The sequence below is a fragment of the Phyllobates terribilis genome, unplaced genomic scaffold, assembly GCF_046119375.1.
Source record: "Phyllobates terribilis strain yellow unplaced genomic scaffold, ASM4611937v1 Scaffold_192__1_contigs__length_3615891, whole genome shotgun sequence".
NCBI lineage: Eukaryota > Metazoa > Chordata > Amphibia > Anura > Dendrobatidae > Phyllobates > Phyllobates terribilis.
This window is the reverse complement of record NW_027362952.1, coordinates 1168095-1181753: the sequence shown is the minus strand read 5'-3', so window position 1 is coordinate 1181753 and position 13659 is coordinate 1168095.

Here is a 13659-nt window from a genome sequence, read left to right as displayed (position 1 = left end):
TCTGCTCACAATTCCTTCCCAACATCTGCAGTGTAGAGTTCCAACGCGTGGGGACATCACACAGCAGTCTGTGAGCCGGTAGCTGCAAACGCTGCTGAAGCACTGCAAGGGCGGCGGAAGCTGTAGCTGACTTTCTAAAATGGGCACACTGGTGGCGTACTTTAACAAGCAGATCTGGCAGCTCCGGGTAGGATTTGAGAAACCGCTGAACCACGAGGTTAAGCACATGGGCCAGGCATGGTACGTGTGTGAGCTCGCCTCGCCTCAGAGCCGCCACCAGGTTCCGGCCATTGTCACACATGACCATGCCTGGCTGAAGATTCAGCGGTGTGAGCCACAGATCTGCCTGCTCTTTCAGAGCTGTCCACAACTCTTCAGCATTGTGGGTCTTTTCACCCAAGCATATTAGCTTCAGCACAGCCTGTTGCAGCTTGGCCGAGGCAGTGGTGCAGTGCTTCCAGCTTGTGACTGATGTGGTCATTTCGGAGATGGAGGCTGAAGAGGAGGAGGAGGCTAAGGAGGATGAGGTGCAGAAGCTGTAGACCGTGGGGGCAACGCTGATTGACCTAGGGCCCGCAATCCTTGGCGTCGGTAGGAAGTGTTCCGTCCCAAGGTCCGACTGGGTCCTGGCTTCCACTATGTTAACCCAGTGTGCCACCAGCGAGATGTACCGTCCCTGCCCACAAGCACTTGTGGATGATATGCATCTCCTGCTTTTACAGACACAAGAGAGGACAAATCTTGCCAAGTAGCTGAGTATGTCTTCTGAATAGCCAAAACTGCACGGTAGAAAGGCATGGGTTGTTTCTCTGGGTCTGGCAATTGGTTGCAGAGTGTCATGTCTTGAGTCGGTGTGAATTTTACATACATGATAGGTTCTGGTTTGCCAAGAGCAGGTGGTGGTATGATAGGCTTAAGGGTTAAATTAGATGGTGGTCTAGGTAGGCTTGGCAGCAACTTTTCTTCATCCACATCATTTTTAATTGGTACTGGTGTGATGGGAGTCACATGTGTTTGACAAGCATCTTTCATTGCCCTTGCAGTGTCAGTCTGTTTACTGACTAGACATATCTCGGTTAGATGGCAAGAAGGCTTAGAGGCCTCTTCTATCACTGTCTGTACTAGCTCCCTTGCACATGCTCTGACTGGGTATCCAAAGATACCGGAGCTAATTAAAGGAAGTGCTATAGTCTTAATGCCAGCAGTCTTGTTTGCAATGTCTAATGCTGCGTGTACAGTCTGGCACAAGAGCCGTGCACTATTATCTGGATAGGAAGGGTCATAGATGGGCCCCACTGCATGAATAATAGTGTTACAGGGTAAATCGCCTGATTCGGTAACTGTGACCATTGCTGGCTGGAAAGGACCATGTCGTCATACAATATTATCACTTTCCTTTTGAATACTGTCTCCCCCTGCCATGACAATATCTCTAGCCAGGCCACCCCTGTGCTGCAGGTGGCTATTGGTAGCATTCACTATAGCATCCACCCGCTGAGTGACCATGTTCCCTACACCCACAGAGATTAGTACCCCAGCCCCTGTCTGACACTGGGCAATCATTTTCTCAAAAATAGGATCCCAGTCCTCTGGGGGGCCCGACACAAAGCTGCCATTATCCACATGTTGATATGATGGGGCAACAGATGGAGCCCCTTCACCTGAATGAGGGACAGGTGATGTAAGAGCTGGGAACATTGGTGTCGGAGGTGGGGAAGATGCTGAGGTAGATTGCTGAGGTGGGGTGTAATATTGTCCTTGCATAGTCACAACCGGATATATAGAAACTGGTGGAGAAACTAATTGGGCATTAGGCTTTGGAATATCTGTCGTCTCATTGTTATCAGGCCTTCCGGGTGGAGTAAGATGGCCGCCACAGAAAGTACCTGTGGGTGGGACTTCCTTTGAGTCATGCATTCCAAAGGTGGGAGGGCACCTGGGTGGTGTGTCTGTCCAAGAGCAGTCAAGAGAAGGCGCTGTGGCTACAAAGTCAGTGGGGAGGGGGGATGGTCTATGAACTCCACAATGTAAACCATTGTCCCCAGAGTCTAAAGTTTGCACATCACTCCTAGAACATGTCCACCCCCTGAGGCCATTATAAGGTGGTGGCTCAACAGTTTTCAAAGCAACATTAAAAACATGGTTCTTAACATACATGTAATATACATCATCATTATCATCTGTTCTCTCTTCCTCTTCCCATCCCTCTTTTGCTATGTCATTTGCCATAGCCACAGATAATAAACCTGTTTCCTCTAGTTTACCCTTTTTTTTTTTTTTTTTTCTTTAAAGCTATTTTCCACAGCCCCCGCTGAAGTCTTCCCCTCCTATTCATTCCTACAATGTCCATTAACTGTTTAACCCTAGCAACATACTTAACCCCTTCCCTGTCAGCTACTAGTGTTTGAGCCGTATAGCTGTTATTCGACACCAACTTTCTTTGTGAACAGTCTCAAGAATTTATGCATGGCTGACGAACGTTGACACAATACAAACAGAAAGACGGACCAGACAAAGTGAATTCTTGTGTCAGTATGACTCAATGAAACAGAATAATCTCCTTATTAATAACCGCAGATACTAGCTGGCCAGCCTAGCTTCTGTTTCCTACCCTCGTGCGTTCTATCTTCCAAGAACAGGATTCTTTTTTAGGGAGCGATACAGAACTGCAAAACTTTCCTTTTTTTTTTTTAAACCTTCCTCACATCATCCCCCCTACGTTCTCTCAAGAACAGGAGGTATATGGAAATGCAATGTGGGATTCCATCCAGGAGAATACTCCGTTCACAAGTCACACACGACAGCTCATCCACTAAATCAGTCTCAAACACAAACAAATTAGAATAAGCAAAGGTTACAGTGGATTGGAATGTGAGTGGGTTTCGATAACACCAGCAGGGTCACCCCTATCCCCACTTAAGGATTACCACAACAGACCGACTCGTGCCCTCTGCTAATCTATGAACGACTGGAAACACAAGCAAGTCTGTAATTACAGTGTAATTAACTAGAGTTACCGTGTAAGGGGGGTGATCAGGCCCATCCAGTCATCCACGATCCACAGCTGGACACCTTCATTCGGTCTGCCCTGGTGTGGTGCCCGTGTGGTGCCCCATGTTGGGCGTCAATTGTGGAAGTGAGGTTCAAAGGACCCCGACCCTTTGCTTATCCCTTGCCAAATTAAATTATTCAAGTGTATACGTGAAGCTTTGATATCGGACAGAGTCAGATACTGAACTTCTCTTGAAGAGAAATGGCGCAGGAAAGATGTGTTTATTATTCCAGCATAACATATATATGTTCAGTATGGAGGAAAGTCCCAATAGGGTGTTGCCCTGAGGCAATTGAGCAATCACAGTGGTCTCTGGCCCATGGTATAGATAAGTCTCATTATCTTGTCCTATGGGGTTAAATGTTTCCTCCCCAGATATTCTCCTCATTCCTCAGGATATTCTCTTGGGAGGTGTCATGTTGAATCCTTTGTCTCGTCTCCTTCTTGTAAACAATTTGAAAGTCCACCTCTATAACCAGCTCCAACTAATCCTTTCAGGATATTTATATAGTGACACACGAGTACAGATATCTGATATATACAGTACAGACCAAAAGTTTGGACACACCTTCTCATTTAAAGATTTTTCTGTATTTTCATGACTATGAAAATTGTACATTCACACTGAAGGCATCAAAACTATGAATTAACACATGTGGAATTATATACTTAACAAAAAAGTGTGAAACAACTGAAAATATGTCTTATATTCTAGGTTCTTCAAAGTAGCCACCTTTTGCTTTGATGACTGCTTTGCACACTCTTGGCATTCTCTTGATGAGTTTCAAGAAGTAGTCACCGGAAATGGTTTTCACTTCACAGGTGTGCCCTGTCAGGTTTAATAAGTGGGATTTCTTGCCTTATAAATGGGGTTGGGACCATCAGTTGTGTTGTGCAGAAGCCAGGTGGATACACAGCTGATAGTCCTACTGAATAGACTGTTAGAATTTGTATTATAGCAAGAAAAAAGCAGCTAAGTAAAGAAAAACGAGTGGCTATCATTACTTTAAGAAATGAAGATCAGTCAGTCCGAAAAATTGGGCAAACTTTGAAAATGTCCCCAAGTGCAGTTGCAAAAACCATCAAGCGCTACAAAGAAACTGGCTCACATGAGGACCGCCCCAGGAAAGGAAGACCAAGAGTCACCTCTGCTTCTGAGGATAAGTTTATCTGAGTCACCAGCCTCAGAAATCGCAGGTTAACAGCAGCTCAGATTAGAGACCAGGTCAATGCCACACAGAGTTCTAGCAGCAGACACATCTCTACAACAACTGTTAAGAGGAGACTTTGTGCAGCAGGCCTTCATGGTAAAATAGCTGCTAGGAAACCACTGCTAAGGACAGGCAACAAGCAGAAAGACTTGTTTGGGCTAAAGGACACAAGGAATGGATATTAGACCAGTGGAAATCTGTGCTTTGGTCTGATGAGTTCAAATTTGAGATCTTTGGTTCTAACCACCGTGTCTTTGTGCGACACAGAAAAGGTGAACGGATGGACTCTACATGCCTAGTTCCCACCGTGAAGCATGGAGGAGGAGGTGTGATGGTGTGGGGGGCTTTGCTGGTGACACTATTGGGGATTTATTCAAAATTGAAGGCATTCTGAACCAGCATGGCTACCACAGCATCTTGCAGCGGCATGCTATTCCATCTGGTTTGTGTTTAGTTGGACCATCATTTATTTTTCAACAGGACAATGACCCCAAACACACCTCCAGGCTGTGTAAGGGCTATTTGACCAAGAAGGAGAGTGATGGGGGGCTACGCCAGATGACCTGGCCTCCACATTTACCAGACCTGAATCCAATCGAGATGGTTTGGGGTGAGCTGGACCGCAGAGTGAAGGCAAAAGTGCCAACAAATGCTAAGCATCTCTGGTAACTCCTTCAAGATTGTTGGAAGACCATTTCCGGTGACTACCTCTTGAAGCTCATCAAGAGAATGCAAAGACTGTGCAAAGCAGTCATCAAAGCAAAAGGTTGCTACTTTGAAGAACCTAGAATATAAGACATATTTTCAGTTGTTTCACACTTTTTTGTTAAGTATATAATTCCACATGTGTTAATTCATAGTTTTGATGCCTTCAGTGTGATTGTACAATTTTCAAAGTCATGAAAATACAGAAAAATCTTTAAATGAGAAGGTGTGTCCAAACTTTTGGTCTCTACTGTATATATCAAGGTTTTCATAATATATATTAAAGTGAGGGTATATATGACTAAATGATATCCAATATAACAGATATATGCAAAACAAGATTCATAACATATAACAGAATATAAGTATAGATATTTAGTATACATCAGAGTTTCATATAATGTTTTTTAGTAGATTTTAGAATCTTATCTTTAACACACTTATCCACGTCTCCGTGGTTAGGTGGACTTTACCGGTAACTGCATTGTTGAGAGCACGGCTAATGTTTTGGGACACGTGCTTGTGTAATGCGGGGACGGCACACCGGGAGAAATAGTGGTGGCTGGGGACCGAGTACCGAGGGTCGGCCGCCGCCATCAGGATGCGGAATGCTTCCGCCTCCACGAGCCTAAAAGGCAACATTTCGAGCACAAGCATTCGTGAAATGTGAGAATTTAGCAGTGTGGCCTGTGGGGCGTTGGCTGCATTTTCGCGCTTGCATTCCAAGGACTGGGGTATGGACAACTGAACGCTGCGCTGGGACAAGGACATGGACTTGCTTCCTGATACTGCTACTTGAGAGTGTGCAACGACAGGTGCAGGGCAGGAGGCATCTTCACATGCACTATGGACAGGGGATTGGCTTGCATGCACAACAGCGGAAGAAGCAATGGTGCCACCCGCAGACACTGTTCCTGGACCCTGGGGTTCGTCCCACAAAGTCGGGTGCTTTGCTGCCATGTGCCTGATCATGCTGGTGGCGGTCAGGCTGGTCGTTTTGCCACAACTGCTGATGCTGGCCTGGCAGGTGGTGCAAATGGCCTTTTTGGGGTTATCGGCAGAGTTTTTAAAAAACAACCAGACTCGGGAAGACCTAACAGTTGTACTGGCAACTTCCTTCGTGTTGGTGTTACGGGGAACGGTTGCCTGCCTTCTGTCTGCGGCCACCACACTGCTTCTTCCTGCCTGTTGGGGTGCTCTGCCTCCCTCCCCCTGTGTGCTGCTGTGCTCTCTCTGAATGTCCTCCTGCCAGGTTGGGTCAGTTACTATATCATCCACCACCTCGTCTTCCACTTCCGCACCCTGGTCCTCCTCCTGACTTTCTGGCAATTGTGTCTCATCATCGTCCATCTCTTGTGACACTTTCCCACCGTCGCCTTGGTGTGACTGTGGCTGCTCAAATACTGTATTTGGGCATCGCTACACGCGATCTCCTCTTGCCCCGCTTCAAATGGACAGGGCGAGAGGCCCGAATCTATAAATGGAAAAGTGAACAGCTCTTCAGAGTGTCCAAGTGTGGGATCAGTTGTCTCTGGGTACTCAGCATGGTGGGAGGAAGGAGGATCAGGGTGAGGAATATGCTGTCCAGACTCACGGCTACTGAGACTTGACCGTGTGGAAGACAGGGTGGTGGTGGTGGTGGCTAAGTGACTGGAAGCATTATCCGCTATCCAACCAACAACCTTTTGACACTGCTCTGGGTTCAATAGTGGTGTGCTGCGGTCCCCTAGTAATTGGGACAGGAAGGTCAGGCGAGAAGATGTGGGTGTTTGTTGTGGCACAATTTTGGCTTGCCCACGGCCTTGTCCTCGGCCTCTGCATGCACCATTACCATCACGTCCAGTTCCCCGTCCCTTGCCACGTGCCTTGCCCATTTTAAATGGAGGACAGTATCTTCCATGCTCACTACAAATGACTGAGTTTGGACTGAACTTATATGTGATCCGTGTGATGGAGAAAACAAAGTTTTAAATACCTGGCCTGTAGGTAAGTAGTTTGAACAGCAAACTGCTGTGAATTGCTTCACTGACACACTAAAGGAAATTTTTAATGGAGGCCAGAAATGGCAGTATTTTCTGACAACGTATATGTGATCCGTTTGACGGAGAAAACACAGTTTTTAATAGCCGAATTTCTAGAGCTCTAATATGGAAAGGACCTGGCTGTATTCTGCCGTGCCAACAAGCAAAAAAAACCCCGTGTTCTCTGGATTGCTTTTTAAGCAAATAATGAGGATTAAGATCCAAAGAAAAGTATTCCTGGCCCCTGAGACCTGGGCCTTTGTATAGAAATATCTAACAGCATCAGAAGGCAGAAATGGAATGGAGACTCTTGTGCTATATGTACTGCAGTCTGCTATAGACACCGTCTGCCTATACACCCTGCCTGCCTGATATCTCTGCAGATGAATTAGTCCTCAGAAGGACTGTTTGTTAAGATGGATATGTGTAATGTACGGTTTTTCTCCCTACACTACCTAATACACAATCAAATCTCTCCCTATCGCAGCAGCAGCTCTCCCTACACTGCCTGATTCCGAAGGGACTGTGACGAACATGGCGGCGCCAGGTCTGATATAGACCTGATGACACTGTGCGACCAGCCAATCACTGTAATGCCCACAACCAACATGGCTACTGCATTACAGTGCATGGCAGGCAATCCCTGCATGTTCATTGGCTCTCTAAAGAGCGCCAAACATGCAGGGAGGGGACCCGAGTTCCCCCCCGAGCAACCCGAAAATACTCGGCGAGCACTGAGCATCTCGAGCAGTGAGATGCTCGGGCGAGCACCGAGCAGTAGCGAGCATGCTCGCTCATCACTATTTACTACCTTATTTGGCCATGTGGTGTGTGACACATCATCAGACACATGCATACATTGCTGAAAAGACATGGGAACAGCATGGGGAAGACCCCTGGAAGCATCTCTGACTTCCAGGTCACTGCATAACACTGTGGTCATCAGACTTGATCCTATATTACTGCGGTAATAATACAGACATTTTTGTCAACGTGACAAATATTAAACTCCATTTAAAATGGGCAAGATGTGTGGCAAGGGACGGGGAAGTGGATGTTATGGTGATTGTGCACGCAGAGGCCGAGGCCGTGGGCAAGATGAAACTGTGCCTGCTGAGGGAGCACAACAAACACCCTCATCATGTCGAACTACCTTCCTGTCCCAATTTCTAGGGGGCCGCGGAACACCCCTATTGAAGCCAGAGCTGTGAGAAAAGGTTTTTGGTTGGATAGCAGATAATGCTTCCAGTCACTTTGCCACCACCACCCTGTCTTCCACATTTTTGTTCAAGATTATTGTAATTGTTTTTGCAATGTATACCCCTTTTTCACATCTAAAGCGCCATGGAATAAATGGCGAAAAAGTAACAATAATAATGTGGTACAGTCTCATTAGCCGTGAGTCTGGACCACATTATTATTGTTACTTTTTCGCCATTTATTCCATGGCGCTTTAGATGTGAAAAAGGGGTATACATTGCAAAAACAATTACAATAATCTTGAACAAAAATGTGACAGTGACTGGTACAGGAGAGGAGAGGACCCTGCCAGCGAGGGCTCATAGTTTACAAGGGATGGATGAGGATACAGTAGGTGAGGACAAAGCTGATCGTGCAACGGTGTGGTGGAGCGAGGGTTCCTGCAGGTTGTACGCTTGTCGGAAGAGGTGGGTGTTCAGCTTCCTTTTAAAAGTTTCAACAGTAGGTGAGAGTCAGAAATGGTGGGGTAGAGAGTTCCAGAGTTGGGGGGATGCACGGGAGAAATCTTGTATGCTATTGTGGGAAGAGGAGATAAGAGGGTAGAGAAGGTGATCTTGTGAGGATCGGAGGTTGCGTGCAGGTAAGTACTGGGAGACTAGGTCACAGATGTATGGAGGAGACAGGTTGTGAATGGCTTTGCATGCCAAGGTTAGGGTTTTGAACTGGAGACAGTGAAGGGATTGACAGAGAGGAGAGGCCAGGGAATAGCGGGGGGATAGGTGGATTAGTCTGGCAACAGAGTTTAGGATATATTGGAGAAATGCGAGAGTGTGCACTAGTGTTTTTGTAGATTCGTGGTTGAGGAATGTGCGGATCCAGGAGATTTTTTTACTTAAGTCGGCATCTTCCTCACCCTCTTTCCTCCCACCATTCCGAGTGCCCTGAGACAACTGATCCCATACTTGGACTCTCCGAAGAGCTGTTTTGTTCATATTTCCATTTATAGATTCTGGCCTCTCGCTCGGTCCGCACGGAAGTGGAAAGAGCTTGGATATGTGGTTTGAAGGAGAGATTAGAGTCCAGGGTTACCCCAAGAGCTGTTCACTTTTCCATTGATAGATTCGGGCCCCTCGGACGGCCAGTTTCAAGCAGGGCAACAGAAGATCGCATGTAGCGATTTGAGCAGCATTGGTCACCCGAAGGTGACTGTGGGAAACTGCAATTACTGTTGAAAAGATGGTTGATGATGAGACACAATGGACAGAAAGTCAGGAGGAGGACCAGGGTGCGGAAGTGGAAGACGAAGCGGTGGACAATGAAGTCACTGATCCGACCTGGCAAGGGGACATGCAGAGCGAGGACAGCAGCATACAGGGGGAGGGAGGCGTAGCACCATAATAGGCAGGAACAAGCAGTGTGGTGGCCACAGACACAAGGCGGGCAACTGCTCCGCGGAACACCAACATGACGGAAGTTGCCAGTTCAACTGTTAGGTCTTTCCAAGTCTGGTTCTTTTTTAAAGACTGTTTAGATAACCCCAAAAAGGCCATTTGCAACATCTGCCAGGCCACCATCAGCAAGAGCACCAAAACTACCAGCCTGACCACCACCAGCATGCTCAGGCGCATGACAGCAAAGGACCTGACTAGCTGGGCCGAATGCCAAGGTCCAGAAACAGTGTCTGTGGGTGACACCACTGCCTCTTCCGCTGTTGTGCGTGCACTCCAATCCTTTTCCATGGTGCATGTGAAGATGCCTCCCACCCTGTACCTGTCATTGCAGACTTGCAACCATCACCGTCCACGTCTTGTCCCTTTGCAGCGTTCAGTTGTCCCTACCCCAGTCCCTGGAATGCAAGCGCAAGTATATAGCCAGTCGCTCACCCACCCACCCACAGGCTGCAATACTATACTGCCAAATTTTTGACAGCTGCTTATGACTCGCCCCCTGAGCCGTGGGGCACTCGGATCCGGGCAATTAGGGAAACGGTGGGAGTAGTAGTGGCAACCCGGTTCCGTGGCTCAGGGTGGTCAGGCCAGTGGTAGTCCGTTATGTGCTGATGTTTATGTCCGACTACGCCACCCGTGGATTGCGGTTATTAGGAACCGCCGCTGCATGCAGACCGCTGGGGCTGATGAGGTGTGCAGCTAGGGTAGTGTGACTCCCCACGGGAAGAGTGCGGCCCCAGGGCAGTATAGTGGATGGTGGGAGTGATGGTAGTGAGAGTCCCAGTGCTGATAGTGCTGGAGGAGCAAGGAGCACACAGACAACAGGTTGCAGTCCAGGGTCTTTACTAAAACAGGTAAACTGACCCACAAACAGTCCCAGCTAGGAGGGGACCTGGATGTCTGAGAGCAACGGGGAAATTGGCCCTGGTCAGGGTGAGGGTGTAGGCCTACCGTGCTTTCTGCGCTCCTTCTGGCTATCTCCTCGTTATAGGGTAACTGCCCACGTTTCCGAGCTTTCCGTGTATTCTCGCCTGTATGGCCTGCGACGTGGGTTCCTTTCTGCTCCCAGCCTTGTACGGCTTTACTGGTCCCTTCGGTTGTGGCAGGGCCTCCAGGCTTCTTAGGCCAAGGAATATACAGTCCCCTGCGGACTGGTTATCTGCTGGAGGATGTAGAATCCTCCCAGCCTCAGACACCAAAGTCTGGTAAATTAAGTCCTTTATCTGCCAGGACAGGCTCTCTTCGCCTCTTGTCTCTGGCTTGTGGCTCTCGTCCTGCCACACTTCCTCTTAGGTGCAATACAACTGTCTGTCCCTGCTCTGCTCTGGGACACGTCTCATTGCTGAGACAGGCCATCAAGTTCTCCCTAACCCTGCCCCCAGCACCAGCTTTTCTGGGGCAGCCTGCTCCCCCTACTGGCCTGAGACAGGAGGCATTGCATGCTAATGTTCCCCTGACTAGAGAACCTCCCCCTTGCTCTCAGACACAGCTTTATTTACACTTGTGGCATCCAGGCCAGGGTGACACATTCCCCCCTAGTGAAATTTAGTACTCCGGGACTAAACAATAAACAAAGACAATATTCATAACAATAAAACATTAATAGACAGACGACGCACAAATTGAGTTCTTAAGGTCACAGTGTGGTCTGTGACCGGGTGTCCATATCACCAGCACAACGGGGAGCCTTAACCAGGTGGGAGTCTGTCCTACCCCAAGTCCTTCACAGTCTTAGTTCATTCCTGGGTTAGGCTCCGAACGCAGTCCATACAAGGTCCCGGTTATAAAAAGTCCATAATCTTTGAGTCCTTACGGTAGCTGCAAGAAACTGAAACACAGAATTACCAAACAAGCATGTAACTTGGCAAACAATTCAACATTTGGCAACAGGGTCATATACAATTTTAGCGCGCTCTATATTCTCCAGCGAGCGGGTATCTGCCCCTTTGTGCTCCTGGTTGACCTACGTAGCCCACTGTCTGGTGGTGGACCAACCTGGCTTTCCTCACTAGCGTTAGGGGTACAGCTACCAGCTGGGTGTACAGGTAGGGCAGGCAGCTATCTGCGAGTCCTTTGGCTTACCGCAGGCATGGCAGGCTCACTGTCAGCAGAGGGTTGACTCTCCTGGGCTGCTGGTACAGGCTCTTCTGCCCTGGAACTGCTTGCTCCTCTTCACCTTCCGGCTCTGGTGTTGGTTGTTGCTGTGCCGGTTGCAGGAAATGCAGGATGGGTACCACTATGTCATCATTTATGCGAGTCCAGGACTGAGGGAACTCTCCGAGAACGGTGCTGATCATTTCTTCCTTGTCCTCTGCGGGTTCAAGGTCACTCTGATCCTCTTCTGCACTACGGAGTTGCTCGGGGCACCTTTTGAGGTGGTCTCTGGAGACGACACTAGTGGTTTCTCCTCCGTCCTTGGTGATTACGCACACCTTTGGGTTGTCGTGGTCAGACTGCAGTACGGTGTAGGGTTCCCTTTCCCACTGGTCGTCCAACTTATGTAGCCTTCTTTTTCGCTTTAGGACTTGCTCACCAGGTTCTAGGGGACCAGCAGGGGCGTGTTGATTGAAGAGTTTTTCTTGCCTCTCTCTCACCTGGGCCAGGCTCTTCTCCACACTCTCCTGTACCTTCTTGTACTGCAGTTGCCTTTCCGTATCCCAGTCCGCATCCGGGGAGGTGTCCTCAGGTATTAGGACTCCCTTCTCCAGGTCTATGGGCAGCTTACCTGGTCTAGCTCGCATCAGGTAAGCCGGGGTGCAGTTTGTAGCATTCACCGGGATATTGTTGTATAGGTCTATTAGGTCCGGCAGTTTTTCTGGCCACAGGCTGCGTTCCTCCAGGGGCAACGTCTTCAGGAGATCAATGACCATATTGTTCATCTTCTCACACATCCCGTTGGTTTGTGGATGGTAAGGCGTTGTCCGAATCTTGTTACAGCCATAGAGGTTGCAGAACTCCTGGAAGATTTCAGCCTCGAACGCTGGACCCTGGTCTGTCAGGACCTGTTCCGGATACCCGTGTGGACGGCAGAAATATTGCTGGAGGGCTCTGGCCGCTGTTTGGGCTGTCAAGTCCTTTACCGGGACCACCACTAGAAAACGGGAATAGTGGTCCACGATTGTCAGGGCATAGATGTATCCAGACCGGCTTGGAGCCAATTTGACGTGGTCCAGAGCTACCAGCTCAAGAGGCTGCGTGGTGACGATGGGCCTCAAGGGTGTCTTCTGGCTGGTGCGGTCCTTCTTCCTCAGGTGACAAGAGCCACAATCTCTGCACCACTTTTCTACAGCTCCTCTCATGCCGACCCAAAAGAACCTTCCTCTTAGCAGGAACTCCAATTTCTTCCATCCGAAGTGTCCCGCTCTGTCATGGTAAGCCCCCAGGACCATGGCTGCATCCCGTCTTGGGACCACGACTTGCCAGGTCAGCTCGTGCGTCCGGTGGTTAACAATCCTTCTGCACAACTTGCCTTCGTAGAGGAACAGCTTGCTCTTCTCCTTCCATAGCTGCTTGGCTTCCTCTGGGGCATCTGGATCTAAGCGGGCGTCTTCCCGGGTCAGCAGATCTTTCACCAGGCGGACTGCAGGGTCACTATCTTGGGTCTCGGCCCAGCTGTGGTGAGGTAGGGGATTGATTATCACAGTGGTTAGATCCTCCTCCTTCACGCGGTGAGACGCGGGGAGTTCTACCTCCTCCAGCTCTTCTGGGTCTTCGTCACCTTCAGGTAAGTGAGGCATCCTTGATAGGGCGTCCGCGTTGGCATTGGTTTTGCCTGCCCGGTACTTGATCACGAAGTCATAGTTTGAGAGACGGGCCATCCACCGCTGTTCTAGGGCACCCAGTCTTGCATTGTCCAGGTGTGTCAACGGGTTGTTGTCCGTGTACACGGTGAACTTCGCGGAGGCCAGGTAATGCTTGAAGCGTTCCGTCACGGCCCATACCACCGCCAAGAATTCTAGCTTGAAGGAGCTGTAATTCTCCGGGTTCCTCTCGGTGGGCCTCAGCTTCCGGCTGGCGTACGC